The sequence below is a fragment of the Pipistrellus kuhlii genome, unplaced genomic scaffold (genome assembly GCF_014108245.1).
Source record: "Pipistrellus kuhlii isolate mPipKuh1 unplaced genomic scaffold, mPipKuh1.p scaffold_m20_p_88, whole genome shotgun sequence".
NCBI lineage: Eukaryota > Metazoa > Chordata > Mammalia > Chiroptera > Vespertilionidae > Pipistrellus > Pipistrellus kuhlii.
In genome coordinates, this window is record NW_023425593.1 from 274,063 (window position 1) to 301,894 (window position 27,832).

Below are 27,832 nucleotides of genomic sequence, written 5' to 3' on the forward strand. Positions count from 1 at the left end.
CGAGTTTTATTGGCCCAGAGTGACACCCCTATTCTTGTGAGTTCCCTCGGAGCTTCTCATCTTCCGTCTCACTCCTGATCCCATAGAGCAGTGTTTCCCAAACTTTTGACATAGGTGTACCCCTTCTATAATTTTCGTAACGCTGAGTACCCATCGTATTCACAAGAACGTAGAATCAGGTGCAGCTAAGCACGGTGCAGTGCACATCCCCACCAAACTCCGGTGCAACGCGTACCCCCACCAGACTCTTCCGCGCCCCTGGGCGGACGCGTACCACACTTTGGGAAACGCTGCTAGAAAAGGGGGTAAGAGTCCAGACAGCGGCACTCCTGGAGGGAGGGCGTAGGGGAGGGAGCAGGCGAGGCTCCCGAGGGCTGGCTGTGCTCTGGTGCTAGACCAGCTGCTCATTCCGTGGGATGTTAACTTGTGACATTCATCAAGCCTCATCCTTACAATTGTGCTTCTCCATGTGCATATCGTACTATTTGTTATGTATCGCTGCATACAAAATGTCCCAGAACTTAGCTTTTCAAAACAACAAACATACCTTTTTATGTGTACCTTGTTACCAACCCATTTTAAAACTTATTTTAAAAATATTTTTCTTGTTTTTTAGTGTCAACATTTTTATAATATTTTAAAATGTAATGTATTGGGGTGACATCGGATAATAAAATTACCTAGATTTCAGGGGTACAATTTTATAATACATCCTCTGTATATTGCACTGTGTGTTCACCACCCAAAATCAAGTTTCCTTCCATCACCATTTATTCCCCCTTTACTCTCTCCTACCTCCTCCCACCCCCTAACAACACAGCTTATCTCCTAGTCTCTGTGGTCAGGGATCTAAGCACAGCTTTGCTGGGTAGCTCTGGCTGAGGGTCTCTCATGAGGTGCAGTGAACTGCTGGCTGGGACTGTGGTCTTATCTGAAGGCTTAACCGAGCTGTTAGCTTACACCTCTGGGGCCACCTCACCCTGTGGCCGCTGGCTCTCCCCAGGGAGTAACCCAAAGGATTAGGAATCACCATCTCACAGAATTAAGAATGCTTTAACCAACACACTAGTTGTTTTGTAATTACAACATCCTTTAAGCGTGGATCTTGACATGAATGTTTTCTGTTGTATAGAATGGCAACAATAAGCTGATACTACCACTTTCATATCTGCACAGCACTTTTCAGATTTCACAATTCTTTCCATACATATGTTGAGTTTGTTATGCAGAGTAAGTGGGAATTGTTGTTTAGTATTAGTTTATCTGAAAGTTATAAAAATGCCTTATAATATTTAGCATTTATCAAGTGCTTACCATATGCCAATTACTGTATATTAAAAGACAATATATATCCTATATATAAAAAGGTAATATGCAAATCAACAGAATAGCCAAACAATCGGTCTCTATGACATGCACCGACCACCAGGGGGCAGATGCTCAATGCAGGAGCTGCCCCCTGGTGGTCAGTGTGCTCCCACAGGGGGAGCATCTCTCAGCCAGAAGCCGGGCTCACAGTGGCGAGTGCAGTGGTGGTAGCAGGAGCCTCTCCCACCTCCATGGACCGCTAAGGACATCCCCTGTGATTACCCGGACTGGGAGAGGGCGCAGGCCGGGCTGAGGGACCCCTGAGTGCATGGACTTCATGCACTGGGCCTCTAGTATATATATATATATATATATCTCCATATAATTATTTAACGCTACTAGGCAGGGTTTGGCCTCAATTTACAGAGCAAAACCTAAGATTCAGAGAGGCTAAGAATTTGCTCAGACCTAAGAGCCAGCAATTGGTAGAACCAGAATTCAACTCAGTCTGACCGCAGCCCTCCTGTGCCTCTACACACGGAGTCATTATAGTCTTCGCGCTGCTGGGACAGGGTTCCTGGAGAGCGGCAGGGGGAGATTTTTGCCGTCTTCACACTGGGGAGGGGAGGAATTATCTTCAAAGACCTCGGCAGGCAGGACGTGAGAGCAGCAATCCCCTGCGTGTGGCCTGCACCCCACACGGAAGGCTGATCCACTGCCGTTAGCCTTCCGGTGAATGCCGGAACGCCGCCTACTCCTGTGTCCACACAAAGATGGCCACACACTTCACACGCACTCTTAAGGGGCTTTAAGCACCGGATAGCAGACGTCCTCAACGGCGTCACAGCTCACCATGCTGCCCGTGGGTGAGCAGAGCTGTAACCAGGCTCAGCTCAGCTTTCACAAGAAACAGCTCAGAAAGGGCTGGGGCTTCTCTTCTCCCAGAGACACGAGGGTGAACAAGACCCGGCCTCGATCACCACACTCCTTACTGATGTGCGCAGATGGTGCAACCGGACACCAGCGCCCCCCCTGCGGTGTTAGAGGCAGACCAGCCCGCAGGCCTCCCCCCCCCCCCCCCCCCCCCCCCCGCCCCAGGCCTCCCCCGGCCTCGCGACACCCCCTCCCTCACAGGCCTCCCCCTGCCTCCACCCGCATGTCTCCTCCGGCCTCCCTCCCCTCCCCCCGTAGGCCTCCCCCGGCCTCCCACCCCCCGCAGGCCTCTCCGAGCCTCCACCCTGCAGGCAAGGCCTCAGCCAGGCCATGTTGGCTAACTTGGCTCTTCCTGTCACCCACACCCCATGACCCAGGGGCAGCCCCACGCTCATTACCCGTCTCCATCACTGGTACCCAATGACCCGAGGCTGCGCCTCCGGCCTCCGAGGCTGCCCTCCCGCTGCCCTCTGCCGTCCCGGGCGGCGAGCGGGCCTGAGCTGGCCGCCTGCCCCTCCGCCCCCGCCCAGGCCTGCCGGGCTCCCGGGCGGGCGGGCAGCGCGTGGAAGAGCAGGAAGCCAGCAGCGCTGCCGCCCTGAGCTGGCCACCTCAGGCCCGGGGAGCGCCCCTGTCCGGGGAGCCCCCCGCGTCCGGGGAGCGCCCACGTCCGGGGAGCCCCCCACGCCCGGGGAGCCCCCCACGCCCGGGGAGCCCCCCCACGCCCGGGGAGCGCCCCTGTCCGGGGAGCGCCCACGCCCGGGGAGCCCCCCACGCCCGGGGAGCCCCCCACGCCCGGGGAGCGCCCCACGCCCGGGGAGCCCCCCACGCCCGGGGAGCGCCCCACGCCCGGGGAGCCCCCCACGCCCGGGGAGCGCCCCACGCCCGGTGAGCCGCCCACGTCCGGGGAGCCCCCCGCGTCCGGGGAGCGCCCACGCCCGGGGAGCGCCCCACGCCCGGTGAGCGCCCCACCTCTGGTGAGCGCCCACGCCCGGGGAACCCCCCACGCCCGGGGAGCCCCCCACGCCCGGGGAGCCCCCCACGCCCGGGGAGCCCCCCACGCCCGGGGAGCGCCCCACGCCCGGGGAGCCCCCCACGCCCGGGGAGCCCCCCCACGCCCGGGGAGCCCCCCACGCCCGGTGAGCCCCCCCACGCCCGGGGAGCCCCCCACGCCCGGGGAGCGCCCACGCCCGGGGAGCGCCCACGCCCGGGGAGCCCGCCGCGTCCGGGGAGCCCCCCACGCCCGGTGAGCCCCCCCACGCCCGGGGAGCCGCCCACGCCCGGGGAGCCCCCCACGCCCGGTGAGCCCCCCCACGCCCGGTGAGCCCCCCCACGCCCGGGGAGCCCCCCACGCCCGGGGAGCGCCCACGTCCGGGGAGCCCCCCATGCCTGGTGAGCCCCAGACGCCCGGTGAGCCCCCCACGCCCGGGGAGCCCCCCACGCCCGGTGAGTGCCCACGTCCGGGGAGCCCCCCGCGCCCGGTGAGTGCCCACGTTCGGGGAGCCCCCCACGCCCGGTGAGTGCCCACGTCCGGGGAGCCCCCCGCGCCCGGGAGCGCCCTCTCAGAAAGGGCTCTGACGTGTCGCACATGTGCCATCCCCACGGCGAACGTCCGCAGGAGCGAGAGGCACAGCGGGAAGCCAGCCTCCTGAACTGGCGCTGTTCCCCGCGAAGGGAACGGACGGGCTCTCACCGGTCACGCCGCTCTGCTTCTGTGTCCACACTTTCTTTCCCTTTTTTGTTAATCCTCACCGAGGATATGTTTCCATTGGATTTTGGGGAGAGAAGAAGAGAGAGGGAAAGACAGAGGAAAGCACTGAGGTGAGAGAAACACATCGCTGGGTTGCCTCCAGCACAAGCCCCAACCAGGGCCCGGGCTGGGGAGGAGCCTGCAGCCGAGGCACCTGCCCTTGACCGGAATCGAACCTGGGACCCTTTGGTCTACAGGCCGATGTTCTATCCACTGAGCCACACTGGCCAGGGTGGGAATTTAAAAAATGTTCTCCTTCCTTCCTTCCTTCCTTCCTTCCTTCCTTCCTTCCTTCCTTCCTTCCTTCCTTCCTTCCTTCCTCCTCCTGCCCACCAGGCATGCTGTGTCAGCGCTGGGTTCAGGCTGGAGCTGCGGTGCGGGGGAGTGGCCTCGCCTCAGCTCTGGCTGTGCCCGCAGCCCGCAGCCCGCAGCCCGCAGCTCGGAAGGAAAACTTTGTTTAAGTTTTCCATTTTCTGTGCTGTAAAGGCCACTGTGCCTATAGAAACATAAGGAGTACCGCCAATGGCACAGCCACTTTGAGCCAGAGGTTTGTCTTTCGGAGTTTGTCTTGGCTTTACCTTGTTCTTACTGCTTCTCAGTTAGCCACTTTGCCTTGCCAGTTAGCGACTACGGTCACACGGGTGCATGTGTATGGCACAGCTGGGGCTGGGACCCGGGCTTTGACCCCAGGACACCGTTTTTGCCGGAAACGGTGTTACTTTCACATGGACCCCCCCCCCCCATTCCTTTTCAACAAAACACTCATTTGTCCTTGTGGGGAGCTCCAGGCTCAAAATACTAGAGAAATAAATAGAAGTTAGAGAGTCGAGGATTGAATTTCGCCTCCTGCACTGCTCAGCAGTCAAAACCACGAAGCCACACAGACAACTGCCCACACCAGGCAGAGCCGGGCTGGGGCCGCCCTCCTCCTAGGAATGCAGGTGGGGAGGTGAAAGCGCTGAAAGGGAGGGGAGGTAGAGGGTGGGGAGGGAACACTGCGCAGTCTTGTATTCATGGCTGGGCGCCTGGACCAGGACCAGGATCAGCTCCCACCCTCATGGCCACCAGGCCTCACAGAACAACCCAGTGCTGGGAAGTGGCTGGGACCAGCTCAGGAGCTTTGCTCAGCCCCAGAGAGGCAGAGGCATGGCCAAGTTCCAAAGGAAGAACCGGCTCTTCTGTGTCCGGCAAGCTGGATGGTGCTCACAGGTGAGGAGGGAGAGGAGGAGGAGGAGCAGGCTCAGCAGTCCCCCTCTCCCTCTCCCCCAGGGGAGCCCCGGAGCCATGCGCTCACCCAGCAGAAGGCACCCCGCTCCCCGCAGGTGCCTCTGCCAGTGGCCAGATCCTTCCTGGGTCCTTACTGAGCAGGAAGCGGAGAGCAAGCGCTTTGAAAATGGTCGGAAAAGATAGCTCAGAGGCTAGAAGTGATTGTAAACCTAAAACTCGGTTGAGGGTTGCTTCTGAGCACCCCCTGGCACACACCCCGGTGGCATCTGCGCAGCAGGCAGTGTGGACGGCAGGCAGTGCGGACGGCAGGCAGTGTGGACGGCAGGCAGTGCGGACGGCAGGCAGTGCGGACGGCAGGCAGTGCGGACGGCAGGCAGTGCGGACGGCAGGCAGTGTGGACGGCAGGCAGTGTGGACGGCAGGCAGTGCGGACGGAAGACAGTGCGGACGGAAGACAGTGCGGACGGCAGGCAATGCAGACGGCAGGCAGTGTGGACGGCAGGCAGTGTGGACAAGCCACAATAAACTGCCTACGGAAATGCAACCAGCATGCGGCTCAGAACGGCAGTGTGTGACTATGGACGTGTTTCCATCCCTCGAGCAGACTTCCAGCAGGGATCCCCTCAGGAAGCAGGACCTTATCTCGAAGGGCATGAACCCGCACACTCGGGGTCACTCTAGGTCACCCATGTACTTCAGGTCAGGTCTAGATCGCTCCTCATGCCTCCGCAATGTAAAGGGTGTAAGTGTGCGACAAGAAAAACCAGTCAGCACAGACCTGACACGATTAACCTCACACTCCCTGTTTCCAAACCGAGCCATACCTGCATGGCGGGAGGAGGAACAGTATGCTAAAAGCTAATCTAGTTGAGCACTTGCTAAGAGCTCTGTAAACATTTAAACCTCACAACCACTCTGTAAAATAGGCACACTTCCCATTCCCATTTTACAGACGAGGAAACCGAGGCGTGGAGCGACGCGATAGACTGCCTGGGGAATGTGACGGGCAGGGGGCACAGGAGCAGCGTTTGAAGTACGGTTTTTGCCCTTCAGCTGCAATGCCAGTTCCCCTGGCGTTCCCACCTGCAGGTGCGTGAGTGTGTGGATGCAGAGCACGCAGACACAGGGCCCACTGTACAACACGCCGCGATGGGGTGCCGATGATCCTTTCCTTCCCCGAACATGGCCCGATCATTTATTTTTAACTCTCTGTTCTCTCCCTCAAATATTTTTTAGAAACATATATTTTTATTGATTTCAGAGAGGAAGGGAGAAGGAGAGACAGAAACATCGATCATGAGAGAGAATCATCGATCAGCTGCCTCCTGCAAGCCCCACCCTGGGGATGGAGCCTACAATCTGGGCATGTGGGACTTGAACACATGATCCATGGCTGGAAATTGAACCCGTGACCAACCACTGAGCCATGCCAGCTGGGCTCCCTCAAATATTAAAGGTGTAGATATTTCACGTGCCACACCAGTTCCATTATGAAATATTTTCTGGTAGCCACAGAGGTTAGAACATAAATATGAAAAAGAATATTTTGAGTCTTGGAGGACATTCTTAACTCCTCTTAGTCATATATAATTAGGGTTTGGAACAAAACAAAACAAACACGGAAAAGAACAAACCAGAGAGAACGCATCTCCTCTGACCTCTGAGAACTGAGGTCTAAATCAGCGAGGGGGGAGGTCACCAGAGGCTTGGGTCAGATGGCGCTCTGATACTGCCATTTGCTATGTGGCCTTCATTAAGATCCCTAACTTTCCTAAAACTAGCTTTGCTATCTGTAAATGCATAACAATAGTCCTCATTCCACAGGGCTGGTGCAGGGTTAAATGCAGGAATGCCTGTTCTAAAGCACAGCACGGGGCCACGGGGGACCTCTGCGGAGGAGGAGCCGCCGGCGCCCGCAGGGACCGCAGGCGCAGACAGCGGCTCTCCGAGCTCACCCAGGGGCACGCACTTCCCCTCCGGCCGTTCCCAGCCAGGGCACAGCCCGAGAACGGCGCGGCCTCTATGAAGGGACTCGGAAAAGAAGATTACTTGGCAAATATTATCTGATTCCACTTACATGTGGAACAGGGTCATTATGAAGGCTATTTTCTTTCTTTTTTTGTTTTTAAATATTTTATTGATTTCAGAGAGGAAGGGAAAGGGAGAGATAGAAACATCAATGACGCAGAATCATGGATCAGTTGCCCCCTGCACGCCCCCTACTGGTGATCAAGCCCACAACCTGGGCATGTGTCCTTGACAGGAATCAACCCAGGACCCTTCAGTCCACAGGCTGATGATCTATCCACTGAGCCAAACCAGCTAGGGCAAGGCTACTTTTTTTTTTCTTTTTCTTTCTTTTTAAAAAAATATATTTTATTTATTTTTCACAGAGAGGAAGAGAGAGGGACAGAGAGCTAGAGACATCAATGAGAGAGAATCATCGATCAGCTGCCTCTTGCACACTCCCTACTGGGGGTGTGCCTGCAACCAAGGTACATGCCCTTGACCGGAATTGAACCCAGGACCTTTCAGTCCACAGGCCGACGCTCTATCCACTGAGCCAAACCGGTTTCGGCGGCAAGGCTACTTTCTAAGTAACATTTCCTATCTCTCTTTCTCTCTGTGCTTTTTTTTTAAACATGTATTTTATTGATTTCTTTTTTTTACAGAGAGGAAGGGAGAGGGATAGAGAGTTAGAAACATCGATGAGAGAGAAACAACGATGAGCTGCCTGCTGCACACCCCCTACTGGGGAGGTACCCACAACCAAGGTACATGCCCTTGACTGGAATCGAACCCGGACCCTTCAGTCCGCAGGCCGATGCCCTATCCATCGAGCCAAGCCAGTCAGGGCCTCCCTGTGTTTTGAGGTTAACATTGCCCACTACGTGACTACAGAGTTGTTGGGATGACCTGGAGAGAGGCTTCAGGAAAAGATGAGAAGTTCACAGTGACCCACAGAACCTCAGGGCGGGAGATGAGCTGGAGAGCTGGGCAGGCCCGACAGGAAGAGTGTGGGCTGCGCACACAGGAGGTTAGTCCACCCTGAGGCGCAGGCAATGGGGGCGGAGGCACTTTAAGCTGGCTCTTCCACGCTCAGCTTCACTCTCCAGCACCGATGCAGCTGTAATCAACCTGGTTACCAACAGCAGGAGGGAGCGAGGGGAAGGCACACATCATAGGCGTGCTCTCTGCAAAGCACCGGGGGAAGGAGCCCGGACAAGGGGAAGATGCACATGCGCCCAACGAAGCTGGGAGGACTAGGGGAGTCACACCTGGGACAGAGATGGCTGGCCAGAGTGGGCGTGGCCACTGCAGGCCCACAGAGACTCGGGACACTTACTCCCTGAACAAAGGAGCTCGCTCCCTATGCGCTGGGCTCCTCTGTGCACACGTGGCTCATGGCGCACACGTGGCTTCCTGGCATTCCCCCACAGGCCCACGGCCGCGTGGGCTCCACGCAATAGGTTCCAGGCCTCAGCTAGCCCGGCGCTGGCTGGCCCCGCTGCCCCATGGAAGGGCTGGGCACGGGTGTTGCTCCCAGCGTTGCTGACACCCCAGCCACACCTCCGGGAGGGACTGGCTCCGGGAAGCCGGATGGAGAATCAGGGCTTTGTTCCACGCAATAGACATCGCGTTCTCCCGGGTGAGTCTCAGAGGATTCTTTTGCTCAGGGTGTCATAAGAAGCTCCCCCTCGCCCTCCCCTCCGTGGGAAAGAGAACCCCCACTTTGTCCAATATCTTCCGTTACAGCGTGAAGAGTGGCCTGCGGGGAGGCGTGGCTCGGGAGGTGGTGCAGGAAGGCCGGAGAGGCCACTTCACTGGCTCTCACCTGTGCGATGCTCCGTTTTCCTCATTCACTTTTTAGAATATAATTGATTTCAGGAGGGAGAGAAAGAGAAACATCAGTGATGAGAGAATCGCGGATCGGCTGCCTCCTGCAGGCCCTCTCCTGGGGATGGGGCCGCAGGCAGGCCTATGACCTACGGGAAGTGAACCCGGCCACTCTCCACTGAGTCAGGGCTCCTGACTCACTCTGAAACCATTTCCCAGAACGTGGGCACGTACATTGGCAGCTGTGAGCTGCGCGGGAAAGGAAAGCTGGTCTGTGAGGGCAGCTGTGAGGGCAGGCCCGGCGCTAAGCCCACAGCCTGTCCTCTGCCGGGGGCCGGCCCGCGCAGGGGCCTCGCAGACCCGGAGGGGCGGAGGCGGGGCTGTCCTCCCGGGCCAGCAGGCGGCAGCGGCCGTGTGCCGCGAGGTCGGGACACGGCCCCCGGGGAGGGACAGCCGCAGCCTGTCGCCTGCTGTCCGCGTTTCCGGGCCGAGGGCACCCGCTCCCCTCCCGCCTCCCGAGGGGCCGGCTCCGATGGAAACCACATGGCGGAGGCTCCGGACCGCGGGGCCCAGGGAACAGCTCCTCCCTCCGCTCCGCTCAGACCCCAGGCCCAGGCCCGGCTCCGGAGAGCCGCACTGGCTTTTCCTCCTGTTCTGTTCCCCCAGGTGACTTCAGTCCTTCAGCTGGTTTAGGCGATGTATCACGTTTATCTGATCTGCCAATATTGCACCAGCCTTGCATCTCTGGAATAATCCCGCTTGGTCCTGCTGAATGATCTTTTTAATATATTGCTGGACCCCATTTGCTGATATTTTGTTGAGGATTTTAGCATCTATGATCATCAGGGATAGTGGCCTGTAAGTCTCTTTCTTTGTAGAGTCTGTATCTGGTTTTGGAATTAGGGTGATGCAGGCTTCATAAAAATGTCTTGGAAGTGTTCCTTCCTCTTGGAATTTTTGGAATAGTGTGAGGAGTCCAGGTGCTAGTTCTTCTTTGACTGTTTGGTAGAACTCCCCTGTGAAGCCAGCGGACCTGGGCTTTTGTTTGGTGGGAGTTTTTAAATGACTGCTTCTATTCCATCAGTTGTTATTGGCCTCTTCAGGTTTTCCGATTCCTCCTGATTCAGTTTGGGAGATTGTATTTTTCTAGGAATTTTCCATTTCATCCACATTGTCCAGCTTGTTGGCATAGAGTTGTTCATAGTATTTTCTTACAATCCTTTGTATTTCTGTGGTGTCAGCAGTTACTTCTCCACTTTCGTTTTTGATTCTATTTATTTGGGTCCTCTCTCTTTGTTTCTTGATGAGTCTGGCTCAAGGTTCATCAACTTCGTTTATCCTTTCAAAGAACCAGCTCTTGGTTTGATATATAAATATATATATATATATATACACACACACACACACACACACACACACATACACAATATATATATATATATATATATATATATATAGTCTCTATGTTATTTATTTCTGCTCTAATCTTATTATTTTCTTCCTTCTACTTACTATGGGCTTTTCTTGTTCTCTTTCTAGTTCTTTAAGTTGTAGGGTTAGTTTATTGCTGATTTTTTTTTTTTTGAATTATGCCTGTAGTGTTATGAATGTCCCTCTCAGGACTGCTTTTGCTGTGTTGAAATTTTGGGTTGTTTTGTGTTCATTTTTGTTTCTAGGAAGTTTTTGATTTCTTTCTTGATCTCATTGGTAAGCCATTTATTGTTTAATAACATGCTATTTAGGTCTCCATGTGTTTGAATGCTTTTGGGTGTTTTTACTGTAATTGATTTCTAATTTCATTCCACTATGATCTAAGAAGATGCTTGATATGATCTCAGTCTTCTTGAACTTGTAGAGGCTTGTTTTGTGTCCTAATATGTGGTCTGTCTTTGTGAATTATCTATGTGCACTTAAGAAGAATGTATATTCTGCAGCTTTGGTGTGAAATGTTCTATAAATATTAATTAAATCCATTTGATTCAGTGTGACCTTTAGAGTCACTGTTTCCTTGTTAACTTTTTGTCTGGAAGATCTATCCAGTGAAGTAAGTGGGGTGTTAAAACTCCCTACTATGCTGCATTGTTGTCGATCTCTCCATTAGGGTCCTCCATAAGTTTTTATTTATTTATTTATTATTATTTTTTAAATATATTTTATTGATTTTTCACAGAGAGGAAGAGAGAGGGATAGAGAGAAACATCGATGAGAGAGAATCATCGACCAGCCGCCTCTTGCACACCCCCTACTGGGGATATGCCCGCAACCAAGGTACATGCCCTTAACCGGAATCGAACCTGGGACCTTTCAGTCCGCAGGCCGACACTCTATCCACTGAGCCAAACCAGGCCTGGCTCCATAAGTTTTTTAAATAATATATTTGGATGTTCCCATGGAGAGAGTAAATTCCTGGAAGACAGGGACTGTGTTACCCATCTTTGTAGTTTTCACATAACCCACATTCTGGAACAAACTGATTTAGGAGCTGCTGATCACAGTTATATCCCAAGGGAATAAAAAAACACAGGTCAAGCGGTTCCAGCCCACCTGGGCTTCTTGACAGACACTGGGGAGGAGAACGTCATGCTGATGTGTTTGGTCCTCCCACCTTATCTCACCACCTTCTACAGCCAGCCTCGTTCGTTCAGCAGGTGTTTGGCACCCTGCCCCATGTCCAGCGGATACACAGCATGGGGATGGCAACTGGAAGAGGACAAAAGACTGCCCAGGAGCACAGGAGAGGACCCTGGAGCACTAATGGGCGGGGCCGTGGACAGGAAGCCACTGGTTTCTGCCTAGAAACCTCCTCTGTGAAATCAGTTATTTCTCGCCGTCTGGGCCAATTCCCCAGCAGTAAAGTCCGCTGTGAAAAAGGCCTGCAGTGACACTGGCTTTAAGGCCTTTAGTTTTTCTGAGAACTTCTCTCAGGTGGGTTTACCTAGTTGCATGTGAGCCTGCCTTCATGACACATGGAGTCACGCACACTTAACCTCAAGCTTCTTTACGTCTGGTTTTTGAGCACTTTCCTTCCCCTGTGCCCGCACCGTCCCACCACTGCCCCCCATCCATCCATCCATCCATCCACCCACCCACCCACCCACCCACTCAAAGGCAGACATTGTGCTTCTGGCGACTGAAGAACTGGACTAGGCGTTGGGTATACCAATGAGTAGCATGCTGTCACCTTCCTGGAGGAACTCGGGCCCAGTGGGAGAGACCACCATGTCAGTGCATATCCCGGAGTGATCCAGTGGGCGCACAGACCCGCACCAGAGCGTGGCTGCATGGTGCTCTCTGTTCCTATCACCAGCGTCAGGGCAGAACCAGGAAATCAGCTCATGCTGAGACACCGGAGTCTGAGGATGAGAGCCAATGTGCTCCCCTGGCCAGCAGGAGGTTTGCTGATTTCAGAGCAGTTTTATTTTTAGTGGGTTTATTAATCAAAACCGACCCAGCACGTCTGTTTAAACTTTTCCAGTTCTAGTACCTCTCCCTTAATTCAGGCTTTGACCACTCCACTCCTGATCTCATCTCTGATAGCTCCCTGGTCCCACCTCGTTGCTCTCCAAGGCATCTGCCCAGAGCAGTTCTGATTTAGCCCCCATATCTGCTGGCCAAGCGATTTTCAGCTTTCTCCATCTCCATCGTCCCATTCACAGAATGGTTAGAAGGATGACCTGCTCATTTTGTTAAATGTCAGTGATAATATTTATAAAAACTCCTAATTGCAAGGGCTATACACAAATCTTCTTATTGCTATTACTTCCGTGCCCTGTTGAAAAGTCTTCCACGAGAGAAAGTCTGCCTGCGGCCCAGCCCCTGCACTCTGCTCTCAGCCTGCCTCTCCAGCCTTCTCTCCTCCTCTCCCACCACACGCTCCAGCCTTCGAGGTTGGTCTCGTCAAATCCTCGGAGCCATCTTCCATGCTCTTCCTTCCACCGGGAACGCCTTCCCCTTCTCCCCACTCTGCCCGTAACTCTTTCCTTCCTGCTGGCTCAACCCCCGCCCCCGCTCCAGGAAAGCCCCTTCACGCCACCCTGGTTCATGCAATTTCTTCCTCTCCCGAGAGCTGGTCCACAGTCCACACACCTGCAGGCGGCCCGGCAGCCTCTGGGCAGAGCTCCGTGACCCCTCTGGTGTGACGGTTCCTCCTCTAAACGAACTCCCTTTGTTCTGAGCTGAATTGTGCCCTCCCCCCCAATCCACACGTTGAAGGCCTAACTCCAGCACCTCAGAATGTGACTCTATTTGGACCTAGGTCGCTAAAGAGGTAATTAAGTAAAATGGGGCTGTTAGGGTGGAGCCCTGACCCCATGGGACATTAGGAAGCAGACACTGAGAGAGGGAAGACCCTGTGAGGAGAGGGCGGGAAGATGGCCACCTGAAAACCAGGTGGACACCGTGACCTTGGACTTGGAGCTCCTAGAATTGCGAGAAAACAAATTTCTGTCTTTGAAGTCACCCCGTCTGCGGTCCTTTGTGATGGCGGCCCAAGCAGATGGGACCTGCTGCAGGGCAGCCACTGCCATTTTTCGCTAAAGCTCAGATTAGGGAAAAATTTGCCACGTGTCTTGATGTGACCCCGGTGCCTTTTCATGTATGACATCTGGGTCCCAAGCAGGCTGCAAACTGCTAGCCTGGGGCCATGCCTTCCATCGCACACTCGGGTGGCAGGGCCGCTGGGCACGGAGGTGGTGTGGGACATGCCTGAGGGGCAGACGCTGAAGGTTGTCTCAGCCCCTGGGCTGGCACAGACTGCCCCGAAGGAAGCTCAGTGAGGACACTGGCTCTCTTTCCTACAGTTTTTTCTCTATAAAACTCAATTCCTTGTCATGAAATGCACCTGGCTGAGAGGACAGAGCGGTGACCTCGGCTGTAGTTGGCATTAGAGCATGCCGGCTGCTGTGGATGGAGCGCCCGAGGTTAGAGTGTGTGCAGCCAGCATGGACACGCACCTGGCCCAGCGGCCGGAGCCTGCAGCCTCGCTCCCCAGCACAGCACCTCCAGGGCGCGAGCAAAGAGCCGCGGTATTCTCTCTCGATGGGGAAAGCACAGCGGAAACCTTTCACTGCTCATTTCCTCAGCTTCCTTTGCTCTCCTGCCAGCTTCTCCCTGGCCCTGTGGCCACGGCCACATCGATCCCCACTATCCCTCCCACGGAACATTCTGGCCCACGTATGAGAAATACAAATTCCTCTCTTCTTATGACCGTGGTCCACCGGGTTGGTATTCAGCAGAGGCAGGTGGGAATGTTCCAGAGCAACTTTACTGGGAGCCACACCGGGGCAGGCCTAACGGTGCAGAGCACAGCGACCCGTGAAGCGTTTGCTGTCAAACAGCTGGCCCACCACAGCGGCTCGGGTAGCATTCTTTCACCCGCGAGGCCGAGGAAATTCCCCTTTAATTCTTGGGCTTTTCGGTTTGAGTCTCTCCTGCTCTCTTTCTGATAGGGCGGGGGGGGCCTGGCTACCTGTCCTTTCCCGTCCTATACGGACCTCTCGCCAAAAGGCGGGTTGCTGGCCACCTGGGATGACCATGGGGTGCTCACCCGTCTCAGTTCTCCTCCTCATGCTGCCCCCGCCTCTCACCCCTCCTCCGTGGAGGCAGTCTCAGTCTGGTCCTTGCCCCTGTCTTTGACTCTGACTGCCATTTGCCCATGAGAACCTAGGTTCTCTTGTGACTGGAGATGGGCCAGCCTGAAGACAAACCAGCTCCCAGCCAGTGCGCTCACTAAGCCGCTCTGGCACTGATGGCGCGGTGTCCAGGGGGACTGCCTGTGTGGACGGCACCCAGGCAATGGCTGCTCTGGGTGCTTGTGGCCCACCCTCGTGGCTTGGAGGTCTTGCCCGTTTGTGCTGTTCGCACACCTGGGGCTTGAGGTGGTGTTGGTCCTGCAGTCACAGTGTTAGACCGGAGAGGACCTTCGCTCCCCTGTGCCAGGCACCACGAGGCACACAGCACGTCAGAAACAAGGTGACCACTTAGAACTGGGAGGTGGTCATTGGTTTGGAATCAAGAAGACCAGCCTGAGCCCCTGGTTCTATCGTTTACGTATCTAAGTGACCTGGGGTGAACCCCCTTCATCTTCCTGGGCCTTTAACGTAAATAATTACTTCGCTTCCCACTGAAATGGTCACAGCTGGGTGTAGAAACACTGATGTCTCCCATTGACTGGAAGTTCTGATAGGCAGTTATATATATGCGACCCACAGGTTGAGAACCACTAGCAGGGTCCCTAAGACCATGGGGAAACACAGATATTTACATTATGATTCATAACAGTAGCAAAATTACAGTTATGAGGTAGCAACGAAAATAGTGTTATGGTTGGGGGCCACCACCACATGAGGAGCTGCATTGAAGGGGCGCGGCAGTAGGAAGGTTGAGAACCACTGGCCTAGGTGATGCGGATGCTCCTCTGACGCCCCAGAATCCCCGTCATCGCACAGGGGAAGGTGGGAAGCCTGGGCAAGCAGCGGGGTGGGAACAGCGCGGCGGTGAGAGTCGAGGAACGTCGGGTGGAGGGTGTTCACGGGATGCGCAGTTGCAGTAGCAAGTCTGTGCTCTGCTGCAATACACCCGCCCCTGAGCGAGGTATCTGTACCCTGTCCATGGGGCAACAGGCTCAGAGAGGCTTGCTTTGTGCCCGGCTTTCAAGTAGCGGAGCTAGGATTTGACTATGAAAAAGCACAATTCTTCCCGCGGAGATGTGGATGGCGGCCCCGGCCACACAGGCTGAGAGCTCAGGGGCCATCCTGAGCCAGAACCGGAGTGCCTCACCTCCTTAGGGCGCTCCGTGTGTGTGTGTGTGTGTGTGTGTGTGTGTGTGTGTGTGTGAGATTTCTTATGAGGCAGTACCCCCAGGGCACCCACAGCTGGAGGAGGGGGACCGAGCAGGGGCTGAGCCAGCTGTGCGGCTCCTACCGCAGGTCTCACAGACGATGCTCCTCCTCCAGCTCCGCAGCGAGGGGAGCGAGGTGCCCGAGAGATGCCCGCGGGCTCCACCACAGACAGCACCTCCCAGACGATGCTCCCCCTCCCGAAGGGACGGCCAGGCACCCCAGCACAGGCACAGGCTCCCCGAAAACCGTAAGGCCTCACCACGTGGACTTTCTTTCCAGGATCCTGTCTTCCACTTGGGCAATGAATCATGTTTCTACCGAGTGCCCGGATGCTGGGACTGATGAGCCAGCTGGTGGGTCACAGCTTTAGAAGCAGAAGCAGGAGGAATGCAGTTACTCCGGGAGAATGCAGGGCCAGAGAAGCAAAGTGCCGGGACCAGCCACCAGCTGGCTCTGCATCCCACAGTGAACCCCGGAGAGGGGTCACAGCAGCGGGACACCCCGAGTGGCTTTAGGACGTCAGGCCTGACCTCCTGAGTGCCGGAGACAGACTGTCTTACACGCCGCTAGGAGCCACCAGCGTCCACAGATACAGACAAAGGCCCTGAGGTGGTCACAGCTCAGGGGGAGTGAACGTGAACGTGTGTCAATGAGCAAGAGGGGCCTCGCTCGCTCCCCTAGCCCCAGGGCATGCCTCCTTCTGAGGGAGAGGGGGGCTGACTCGCACCCAGGGTCCCGCAGCCCCCTGTATTAGGCAGTTTCCTGTTCCTCCCACGTGGCCCGGCCCAGACCCCCAGGAGGCCTCGCAGGCTGGCTCACTCAGGTGCTCGCTCACTCAGGTGCTCGCTCACTCGGGTGCTCCCTCACTCGGGTGCTCTCTCACTCGGGTGCTCCCTCACTCGGGTGCTCCCTCACTCGGGTGCTCTCTCACTCGGGTGCTGGCTCACTCGGGTGCTCCCTCACTCGGGTGCTCTCTCACTCGGGTGCTGGCTCACTCGGGTGCTCCCTCACTCGGGTGCTCTCTCACTCGGGTGCTGGCTCACTCGGGTGCTCCCTCACTCGGGTGCTCTCTCACTCGGGTGCTGGCTCACTCAGGTGCTCGCTCACTCGGGTGCTCCCTCACTCGGGTGCTCGCTCACTCGGGTGCTGGCTCACTCAGGTGCTCGCTCACTCGGGTGCTCCCTCACTCGGGTGCTCGCTCACTCGGGTGCTGGCTCACTCGGGTGCTCCCTCACTCGGGTGCTCTCTCACTCGGGTGCTGGCTCACTCGGGTGCTCTCACTCGGGTGCTCTCTCACTCGGGTGCTCTCACTCGGGTGCTCTCTCACTCGGGTGCTCTCTCACTCGGGTGCTCGCTCACTCGGGTGCTGGCTCACTCGGGTGCTCGCTCACTCGGGTGCTCTCTCACTCGGGTGCTCTCTCACTCGGGTGCTCTCTCACTCGGGTGCTCGCTCACTCGGGTGCTCTCTCACTCGGGTGCTCGCTCTCCTGGACGCGGTGCTCTAGGCTTCTTTGCTCCACTCTGCCCCCCGCCAGCCGGGAGGGGGAGCGAGAGGGGGCAAGTGCCAGGGCGGCTGAGGGGCGTGCGGCTCCGCGCCAGCACCTGGGACCCTCTCCCGGCTCTCAGGCGAGTCCCACTGCCTCAGCCTCGAAGCATCCCTCTGGTCAGAGTGCCGCCTCACCCGCCAGGACGAGCAGCGGGTAGAACCAGCGGCTGCCTGCCGAAGGAATAGAGACGGCTGTCTAGGAGCCAGAGCCACAGGGAGGACCGCTCTGTGGGCATCGGAGCACCGTCTGGCTGCTAGGCACCGAGCTGGGGACCTCAGGCACAGGGAGGCCTGGCCTGCTGGCTCCGGAGGCCCGTCCCTCCCGGGGCCTCACCAGCTCCCTCTGAGGGGCCGGCTTGTATTTCTCGTGCACGCGCTGCTGTGGGTACATTACTTTGGTTCAGCAACAAACCCCAGAGCCAGGAGGATGCTGGGACATCGCAGCCCCTACAGTCCTGGGTGGTCCGCTGTTGTGCTGTACTGGGCGGTGTTACTGGTGAACACAGGGCTTTCCACCAGACAGACCCGGGCCCAAAGCTGCTGTCACTGCCTGGCTGCGGGCTGGGCAAGTCCCCACCCCCTGGCCCAGAGCCCAGGCTGTTCTCATCCAGAGTGTGCTATGGCGCCCGCGGCCCTCGGTGGTTCTGAGGAGCAATCAGGTCATCACACGGCTTGAGAGAGCGGCCGGACAAACGTTCGCTGGACGTTAGCTGGGCCATGGCTGTTCCACAGCTGGCTCCTCAGCCCTGCCTGTGCCAGGGGTTGTGCTGGGCACGGGGGTCAAACATAAAGGACAGCCTCCCCCTAAGAAGTCTGAGAAGTGGTTGCTATGTCGGCTGGTCCTAAGAGATTTGGGAAATGTGGGAAAGACCAGCTGTCGAAGCATTGAAGAGAGAACACAATTGAGCGTGTGTGTGTGTGTGTGTGTGTGATTTAAAAAGTGACGGAAACAATGTCTGGAAAGCCCAGGAAAACCCCAGTCTCCCGGGACCGGTTTAACAGCGCCTGCAGTGAGGAGGCCCAGGCTGTGACCTCGCAGGCTGTGCTGGGACAGGCCGGGTGGCCGTCCCGGGAGCCTGGCCAGAGCAGGCGGCGGGGAAGCACAGGCCCAGGGTGAGCGGGGTGAGCATGTCCCCTGCGTCTCACGTGGCCCACGTTACAGGCCACAAGTGACACCGCCAGGCAGGCCTGGGCCTGGCGGGCTGTAACGTGTGTGCAGCCTGCTGCCTGGAGGCCGCACACGCTGCCAGCCGGTGTGCCGCTGGCTTCCTCTTCCTTCTCGGTGGCTGCCCTCTTGGGGCCACGGTCCTGGCTTAACAGACTCGGGTGGTCAGCGGACGGATGACGGGCGTGAGGCGAGTGCTGTCAGGAAGAGGCGGAGCTACGCGGGCCCAGGCAGCAGGCCCTGGGCGGGGGTGCCCCAAGTCTGGTGTTTTCCGTAAAGCTCTGCAAACGCTCTCAGCTGACTAATAATTGTAGCTTTAACAGACTCTTTTCAATTTTTAGCCCCAAAAGGGGGGAAATGAAGAATGCATCCATTTTACACATCTAGCATGTCTGTTATAGGGCCTCCTGCCTGCTGCTGATGGTGTGGTGGTTTTATTTCTTTTCTTTTTTTAAAATATTATTTTATTGATTTTTTACAGAGAGGAAGGGAGAAGGATAGAGAGCTAGAAACATCAATGAGAGAGAAACATTGACCAGCTGCCTCTTGCACACCTCCTACCGGGTCCCCCGCAGCCAAGGTACATGCCCTTGACCGGAATCGAACCTGGGACCCTTCAGTCTGCAGGCCGACGCTTTATCTACTGAGCCAAACCGGTTTCAGCGGTTTTATTTCTTATAACAAGCTAGTAAATGCTCAGAGAACCACAGAACAGACCCTGGTGCTAAGAATGTGTTTCAACAATCCGACTCTATTGTCATGAGCTTCATCGCCCTCCTGCCCTGCCCTCACCCCAGAAGAGGAAGAACCCTGACATCCTGAAGCGGAGGTGGCCGACGGCTTCTGCTCGGGTTCAGGCTCCTCGGGGCTGGGCTCGGGAGCGCGGAGTGTCCGCGGTAAGAAGGCGGAGAGTGCAGCAGATCTGGGACACGGAGCTTGGGGGCAGGAGCCGGCGAGTCATGTGGACCATTGGGGAGAGTCAGGTGGAGACGGTGTCCGGTTTCCTGCTTCCTAAGCTGCACAGAATTGACGGTGACGCCTCCTCCTGTCAATGACTGGACCGGGCCACCCCGGTCCCTGGGCTTTCCTGCCCAGCAGCCCTGCAGCGGGGGCAGGCTGCGGCCATCTGCGGAGGCCTCTACCTGCGAGTCCCCTGTCAGCTCCTGGGGAGCTGGGCTGAGAGGGCACAGGTCACTGGTCCACAGGGCCTTCCTGAGTCCGCCGTGCGCCATCGCCGGCTCTGCCTGCAGGGGGCACTGTGGCACCCCCCTCCCCACCCCCCGGAGCAGGGCTGGGCCTACAGTCCTCCAAGAGCCTCTTCAGCACAGCGCCAGCCTCGTCGGGGGCATCTGACAGAAACAGTCCTTGGTCCAGGCCTCAAGCTCGGCTGGGGCCAGCACGCTGTGTGTTATCAAGCCTTCAGGTGCACAGACACTCACGTTTGAAGCCCATCGGACTCCATGGGCCTGGGGCGGGCTGTGGCCATCGGGCTCCTGGATGTTTCCAGAGCTCCAGAGACCCACCCGCTGTGTGCTGGGACGGGCCCTGTGCTGTGAGTGACATGTGAGTGTGGGGATGCAGAGGAAACAGCCCTGGACGGGAAGGAGCTCACAGCACAGCCTCGGGGACGGCACCGAAGTGAGTGCTGCTGAGTACAGAGCAGCTGCCCGTCAGACCCTGCACCCTAAGGGCAGCAGGCGCCCAGGAGCGGCAGGAGCCCTCTTAGAGGGACACCAGCAAAGGGCCCGGCCGGAAGGAGTGGGCGGAGCGGACAGCAACCTGCTCTTCACTGGGCTTGGAGGAAAGCACCGTTTATTTATCTAACAACATTCCCGAGCATCTGCTCTTGCGACCGCTTATTGATGATTTACAGCTTACTGATTTCCCAAAAGGATGCGAGGCGGCTGGTGATGTTAACACACGTCTGACCCGGAATGTAAGCGATGCGGAGAGAGCCAGTCCATTAAAGGAGCCGGGAGCAGGACGCCCAGGCAGCTGGGGGGAACTGAGGGTTGCTGGGAGCAAGGCCCCGGACAGGTCCTCCAGGTTTGCCAAGAGGCACGAGGGCGCTTAGGGTCCACGGGGAAGGCAGAGGGCACGTGAGTAACGTGCGGGCGAGGAGCTGTGGCGGGTTCGAGCTCATTTCCAGCGCGAGTGGTGCCTGTGCCCGATGGCGGAGAGGGCGTGGGCCACGGCTGAGGCAGGAGGAGCCTGGCGGGAGGAGTCCTGAGGCAGAGGGCAGCGGGGTAAAGCGGGGCGGATCGGCGGGAGAGGTGAGACTTCGCACCCTGAAAGGCTGGGCCAGAGCGTGGAGGCCTTCACCTCAGCTGGGGGGTGCGTGTCCGTTTGCCGTCACTGCACCAGGGGAGGAACAGAAGACGAACTCAGCAGAAGCAGGCGGGGCGGAGGAGAGGGGAGGCCACGGGAGGGACGCTTCTTAGGAGCGCGGGCGCAGGCTCTGGGGAAGGTAGGGTGGCCTGAGCTGGGCGGCAGGGCAGGAGGCAGGCCGGCCGCTGGGAGAGCTCTGGGCTCGCAGTGGGCAGCTCACCCTCCGAAGAGTGGTCCGGAGACCACGGCACCAGCATCACCGGGACCTGTTAGAAATGCAGGCCCCGGGCCCAGCTCAGGCGCCATCGAACCCGAGCCTGCGCTTGGCTGGAGCCCGGTGTCTGCGTTCCCCTCGGGTCAGCAGAACCAGCTGCCCTGCCGGGGCCTGCCGGCTCAGTGATGGTCAGAGGGAGGGAGGGAGCTGAGACGGTCGGAGCACAGGCTGGAGGGAGCGTCAGAGCAGTTTGCTCTGAGCCGAGGAGGCCGGACTGCTGCCCAGCGCGGGCTGCGGGCCCACGGGCGGAGGGAGCTCTGAGCCGGAGCGCCCGCACCTCGGCTCCCAATCACTGCCCGAGCCACTGAGTCACTCTGCACAGACTTCCTCTACGAACTTGAGAGACGGCAATATCGCCCCGATTTTATAAGAAAAGGTCCAGATGAATTCATCAGATGGTGGCCAACAATGACGACAGTGATGGTAACAGCAGCATACACCTCCATGTATAGCTTGCTCTTCTGCAGATAAAGTGCTAAGTAACTGGCCACCCAGGCAAATGGATGGTAGTATGCTTACCCAAATTGCCCTTACTTGTTACGGATTTTGCCACCTTTGTATGTAACTTATCTCCTTATTATCTGTCTCCCCAATGGACTCTCTCCAAGTTTCTCAGTACTTACAAGAGCCTTAGGACGAACTGCTTGATGTTGTTTTTTAACGAATGAAAAGTCAGCTGAGTGAGAGCAGCTCTCTGCACGGAGCTCTGAGCATCACGAGGTTTGGTGTGTACCCTGTTTCCCCGAAAATAAGACCGTGTCTTATATTAATTTTTTCTCCCAAAGTTGCGCTAGGTCTTATTTTCAGGGGATGTCTTTATCTTTCCATGCACTAGGTCTTATTTTCGGAGGATGTCTTATTTTCGGGGAAACACGGTACTACATCGCACTTGTTGAAGTATCTGCCTCGTAGAGAAAGACACACGTTCAGTTTTTCTCCCGACCCCTGTACTGAACTGAGGGACAGGAATCTAGTAAGGGCTCAACAAACGTGGGTGAATGAATACATTTGTACCAAATGGTTCTTAAATGTGACAACAAACTCCTGAAGTTCCTCGCAGGGACTAGCCAGATCCTCAGACTCGAAACTAACCGAAGAATGTTGTGGCTCCCGCAAATGTATTTTTATTTGGCCAAGGAAGAAAGGCTGTCATAACAGAAGGTCATGACCTCTACAAAGTTCTAGGAAAATCAACCAGAAAAATGGGATTTTGACAGTGTCATTCCACACGGCACAGGGAACAGGCTGTTCTAACAGAAATAGACCCCTCTTCCAGTTACACCGGCCTCACATCCACGGCAGCAGCATCCAGCCTGCAGCCGGCTTCCTGAGGACGTGTGAGGCCCCCCCCAGGGGAGTATTCTGGGGAATAGCTGCTAACATAACCCGAGAAGGGGGAGAAGTTCAAATCCTAGGTCTGCCACAGGCCAAGTGTGAAACTGTGGGCCATTTACTCAGCCTCTATGAGCCTCGGTTCCTTCCTCTGTCAGGTCAGGAGGAAGCTAACCCACCAGTTCTGACCATTGAGGAAGTCCAATAGTTAGCAGACAGCTCCTGACCCGCTGTCTGGGGTCTGCACAGTAATGCCATGCTCCTGGTCCACCCGCTGCTCTGCCCATGCTCCCGCCCCTCCTCCCGGACATGCCCATCCTGTGAGCAGGGCAGGACCGTCTGCATCCCGTGTGCATGCAGGCACCTGGGACCGCCCCAAAGCACTGTTTGCCTGCGGCCGCGGCAGCCGTCAGCCTTCTCTTCCTAACGATCATCATCGTAGTGTCCGGACGGGCCAGCAGCTCGCCCAGCTGGCTGTGAGGACGGGTTCTTTCACCTAACCTGGGCCGGCCAGCCTGTTTCCAAGCCTCCACCGCATCTCTCATCAGGCCAGGCACTGAGAGCCTGCGGTCCACTGCCCGGCCCCGCGGCGCCCCCTCAGACCAGAGCCCGGCAGCAGGGCGACACGGAGCTCCCGGGCGTCCTCCCTGCCCCGCGCTCTGGTGAAGGATCCGACTTCACCTGTCAGGGAAGGGCCATGGCTGATAAAATGAAGCTCACGGCAGAGGGCCGCCTCCCTTCCATTTCTCCTGCCCTCCAGCCGCCCTCCGCACTGGCCCGCGCTCACGTCTCATGTTGAGGCCGCAAGGGGAGCAGGGGAGCGGCTCTGGGAAGTCCGCAGTGCTTGGGGGTGAGGTTTCCGTAGATCCTCGCTTCCCAAGGCCAGGTGCCTCCCCTCCGGCTTCATCACGTCCCCCCAGCCCCGGGGCTGCACGCCTCTCTGGAGGGACTGACCGTACACGGTCATGCGGGGACGCGGCAAACGCCAAGAGCTGCAAACCGGCAGAGCGTGCGCCTCAGCCTGACGCTCCATGGCCGGGTCCACACCGAACCCCAACAGCCCGCTCCTCCCTCCCCGCTGCAGCACCTCCGGCCTCCTGCCCTGTCTAAACCCGACGAGAGCCGGCTGTGTTTGAACGGGCGACCTTTCCCGGGAGAGCCGGTCAGCAAACCACCGCCGACGGAGCCCGAGCTGCTCTCCCGCTTTGAGGACTTCCTGGCGTCGGACCCTGAGGACCCAGGAATTCCACCATCTCGGGGCTGCTGAGAGGTGAGATGAGGCCAAGAGGAGCGCGACTGAGGGTCTATGCGCAGTGACGGGCACAGCCAGCCTGACTGTGAGCCAGGCACGCACTGAGCACCTCAGGGGAACGCACAGCGCTCAGCAGGACACGCCCCACGTGGGAGGACTGACTGAGCAGTGGCTGTCACTATCAGCTAGTGGCCCGGTGCATGACTTCATGCACACCGAAAGGAAATTAAGTAGAAGCAATATTTTAATATCACTATTCGCCCTTTCTCTACAGTGGAAGTGTCAACCAAATTCACGGTCGACAACGACAGATCAAAACACACGCGTTCAATTGGCGCCAGCGAGAGCTTTCTATGTATCATGCATCCATGAGTCAACTTAGCCTTTTATAGATAGAGAATAAACTTGCTTGATTAGACCTGCTTTCTTTTCTTTCTTTTCTTTTTGATATATTTTATTTATTTTTTACAGAGAGAAAGAGAGAGGGATAGAGAGTCAGAAACATCGTTGAGAGAGAATCATCGATCAACTGCCTAATGCACACCCCCAATGGAGATGTGCCTGCAACCAAGGTACATACCCTTGACCAGAATGGAACCTGGGACCCTTCAGTCTGCAGGCCGACGCTCTATCCACTGAGCCAAACCGGTTTCGGCATAGACCTGCTTTCTGATGTAGCTAAACTTTTTTCTAGCCCAGTGAAGCACCCAAACTTCTCTTTCAGGTAATTGTCAGCAACACAGCAGTAAATATCAGCCTGAAGCAGATTATTATTGTAGATCACACAGAGAGACAAAGGGTTACATACTTAACTGCAGCAGTGTTTGACTACATTCTGCGCAGTGAGAAAACCTGGAGTCATTTTCAAGTTCTCACATTTCTTATTTCCTTTCAGTCGGGTCAAGTTTCTAAGCTTTCTAAATCTCTGTTTTCCGGCTAATGAAAAGAAAGTAGGATTCCACCAAATCTCCTATCTACCTACTCCAGGACTTCTGTGAGGATCAAATGAGATGAGGCACAGGAAAACGCTTCACAGACATTTGGTTACAGTGTAAAATGTTTGCACCTGGCTATAAAGCACGTCATGTTCCTGGGCTAAAGAAACCACAAGGAGGCTAGTCACTAGGGAGAGGAAGCCGGGCATTGCTACGTGATGTCACTACCCAGATGGACCCTTAGCATATTAGCCTTTTATATAGAGAGATGACCTTAGAGGTCAACCTATGAAGAGGGGTTACATCACTTTTCTTCCTGTCTCTTGTCTCTGGCATCTGAGGAAATGACACTCAGAGGTTCAGTGTATCCCAGGCTTTGTCACTCTCGAGTCAGAAGATGAAGCAAAGCTGGCCAGTGTGCTGCAGAGGCCATGCCACGGCTCCATTCCGTGTCACCTGCTGCCACGGTCCCAGAGGTGACCCAGTTACAGCTCGCCCTCATGGGGCCTGCAGTGTGGGGCAATCCTTCCAGAAGAAGCAGTTGTGGGTTCAAGTTGAGGGTTGCAGGGAGAGGGGTGCTAGCCCTAGTTGAGCAGTCTGCCCCTTTCCTGTGCAAGACGGGCTGTGCAGGCGGGAGATGGCATTCCAGGGGGAGGGGGTCCCAAGGGGAATGGGTTCCAGGGGGAGGGGGTCCCAAGGGGAATGGGTTCCAGGGAGAGGTGGTCCAAAGGGAGGGGGTGTCAGGGGGAGGGGGTCTCAGGGGGAGGAGGCTCAGGGGAAGGGGTCCTAAGGGGAGTGGGTCCCAGGAGGAGGGTGTCACAGGGAGAGGGAGTCCCAGGGGGAGGGGGTCCCAGAGGGAGGGGGTCCCAGGGGGAGAAGGCTCCAGGGGGAGAGGATCTCAGGGGGAGGGGTCTCAGGGGGAGGGGGTCCCAGGGAGAGCGGGTTGCAGGGGCAGCCAGTGAGGGGCTCAGGAAACAAAGGCGAAGGACGAGGGTGGAAGATGGGTGGGGAAGCAGAATGCCTGTTCTGACACTGACACTGACGGAGGGAAACCAGGCTGCCAAGCTCAGCAAAGAGGTGGGACTGAAGGCGCTCCCAAAGAATCTGAGCGGAAACGCTGCCACACCGCTTCCTCCCCCTCCACACGGCCTCCTCCAGCGCCCGGGGGGCACAGGCCGCCTTCCCAGGGAGGGCAGGGGGCGCGCAGATCTGGCCAGGGTGGTGCTGTCCGGGCCAGGCATTCCAGCTGCGGGCAGACAGCAGCAGGCCACGCCCGCTGGGCTCCCGTACACGCCCCGTGCAGCTGGCTCCGCGAGCAGCTTTCCTCTGAGAGGCCACCCCCCCCTCCCCCGGACTTGGACACACTGAGGCCGGTCAGGGGTTGGCTCCTCTGGAACGAGACGGGGCTGTTCTTAGGCTCTGCCCCGCCATCTCCACTGCGGCAGCACCAGGGAGGCTGTGCCTGCCTACAGCCCCTCCCAGCGCCACCCTTTCCTGCCAGTCACTCCCCAGAAGCCCTCCAAGACTGGCCAGCAGCACTTCCTTCTGGCCCTGCCCTCTCCCTGGGTTTACAAGGCTCAGTTACGTGCTCTCACACAGCTAGTGCTGCCCAGGATTCCCCTTTGGGGCTTTCCTTCTCTGTCTGCGTGTTCCACTGGGCTTGGAGCCTTTAGGAACAGGGCCCAGAGCCCTCATCGCCCTCATCGCCCTCATCGCCCTCATCGCCCTCAGCCCACCGCTTTGCGGCCGCCCCAGCGGCTTCCTGGGCCCTGTGCTGCACCCCCTCACCCTCTCCGCACCCTGGGTCTCAGCATGGGGCTACGGGAGGGGCAGGGGGAGTGCCTGGATGTGAAGGACCCTCAAGGCAGGAGGGGGTGGGGTGGAGGGGTGGGGGGACAGAGCAGAAGCTCCAAAGGACCACGTGTTAGCATTTGCAGTCTGGAAACTGCCAGGCCAGCTGAGGGAGCGCCTGAGACAGGGGCGCCTGGAGGCAGCTGGCTCAGAGGCCGGAGGAGGAGAAGGAGGAGGAGGAGGAGGAGGAGGAGGGGGAGGAGGAAGAGGAGGAGGGGGAGGAGGAGGAGGAAGAGGAGGAGGGGGAGGAGGAGGGGGAGGGAGGGAGAGTTTCACGTTGGCTGGCCTCCCGCCTTGCAGGGGCGCCGCAGCCCTCACCTATGTTTAGTGAACTTCGCTGAGTGGCCGGGGCCAGAGCCCCGCTGGGCGCTGGGACACTGGCCGGATCCTAACCTCCCCTTGGTCTGCGGGGTGGGCTCCCGTGGCGGATCTGCTGGCAGTGCGCTCACGGAGCTGAGGGCCCTGCGGCCACAGGGGCTGCGGGAAGGGGCGCTTCCCGCCGGGGCCTCGGACAGCAGCCGCAGCCCCCGTCTCCGGAGTCACCGCGGCCGCCTTCCCGGCTCCACGGACAGTGACCAGCCACCTCCCTGGAGGCCGCTCCCGCTCTGGCACCCGCCCCAGCCACCGTCCACCCAGCCACGGCCGCCGGTGCCAGCGGTTCCTCCGGTGTGCTGCGCCCGAGGCCCACGCTTTCTGCTGCTTCCAGGAACGAAGGTCCGTCCACGGCCATCGGACATGCTGCCTCCGGGCAGCACCCCTGCTGCTCACGGCCCAGCCTGGCCCGGTGTCTTTACACTCAGCACTGAGCAGCCCTGTGCCAGGCTCCGGCCATGCCACGGCCACGAGCCTCAACTTCATCCTCAACGTGGACAACCTCCTGCGGAGAGGGGCTGGCACATGAGCACACCCATCGCGACGAAGGCAGATGTTTGCTAAGCAGCTGTGGGCAGTCTGGAGGCACAGCCGCAGGCCCAGAGGGCACAGTGGCACAGAGGGCGCACATCTGAGCTGGGACCAGCGGAAACGAGGGGAGGGTGCTCTGAGCAGAAGGAAGGCATGACGTCTGGAGGAGTCTGGCCTACACCGGAGAACAGACCGCACGCAGGAGCCTGAACCCAGCTAGTCAGAGGCAGCGGTAGCCGAGCCTGTGGCTGCAGGGAGTTCCTGGCTCAGCTCAGTCACAGGGGAGCCTGGCAGGGTGCCTGCAGGTCACACCCTGCCTCCTCGGTGGCAGACCGGGGCCTCCTTCCTCTGCTCGT

The 27,832-nt window shown here is 57.6% G+C and overlaps 1 protein-coding gene and 1 long non-coding RNA gene across 2 annotated transcripts in view; one reads left to right on the forward strand and one right to left on the reverse strand.

The window, feature by feature from the left end:
• Positions 1 to 27,832, reverse strand: part of LOC118712341 (CXADR like membrane protein) — an 88,660-nt gene that overhangs the window by 33,198 nt on the left and 27,630 nt on the right. The gene's annotated exons all lie outside the window — the stretch shown is intronic.
• On the forward strand, positions 1,848 to 24,197 carry LOC118712342. Its single transcript, XR_004986014.2, has 3 exons — positions 1,848 to 1,859; positions 10,187 to 10,189; positions 24,062 to 24,197. It is a non-coding gene; the product is annotated as an uncharacterized LOC118712342 (long non-coding RNA).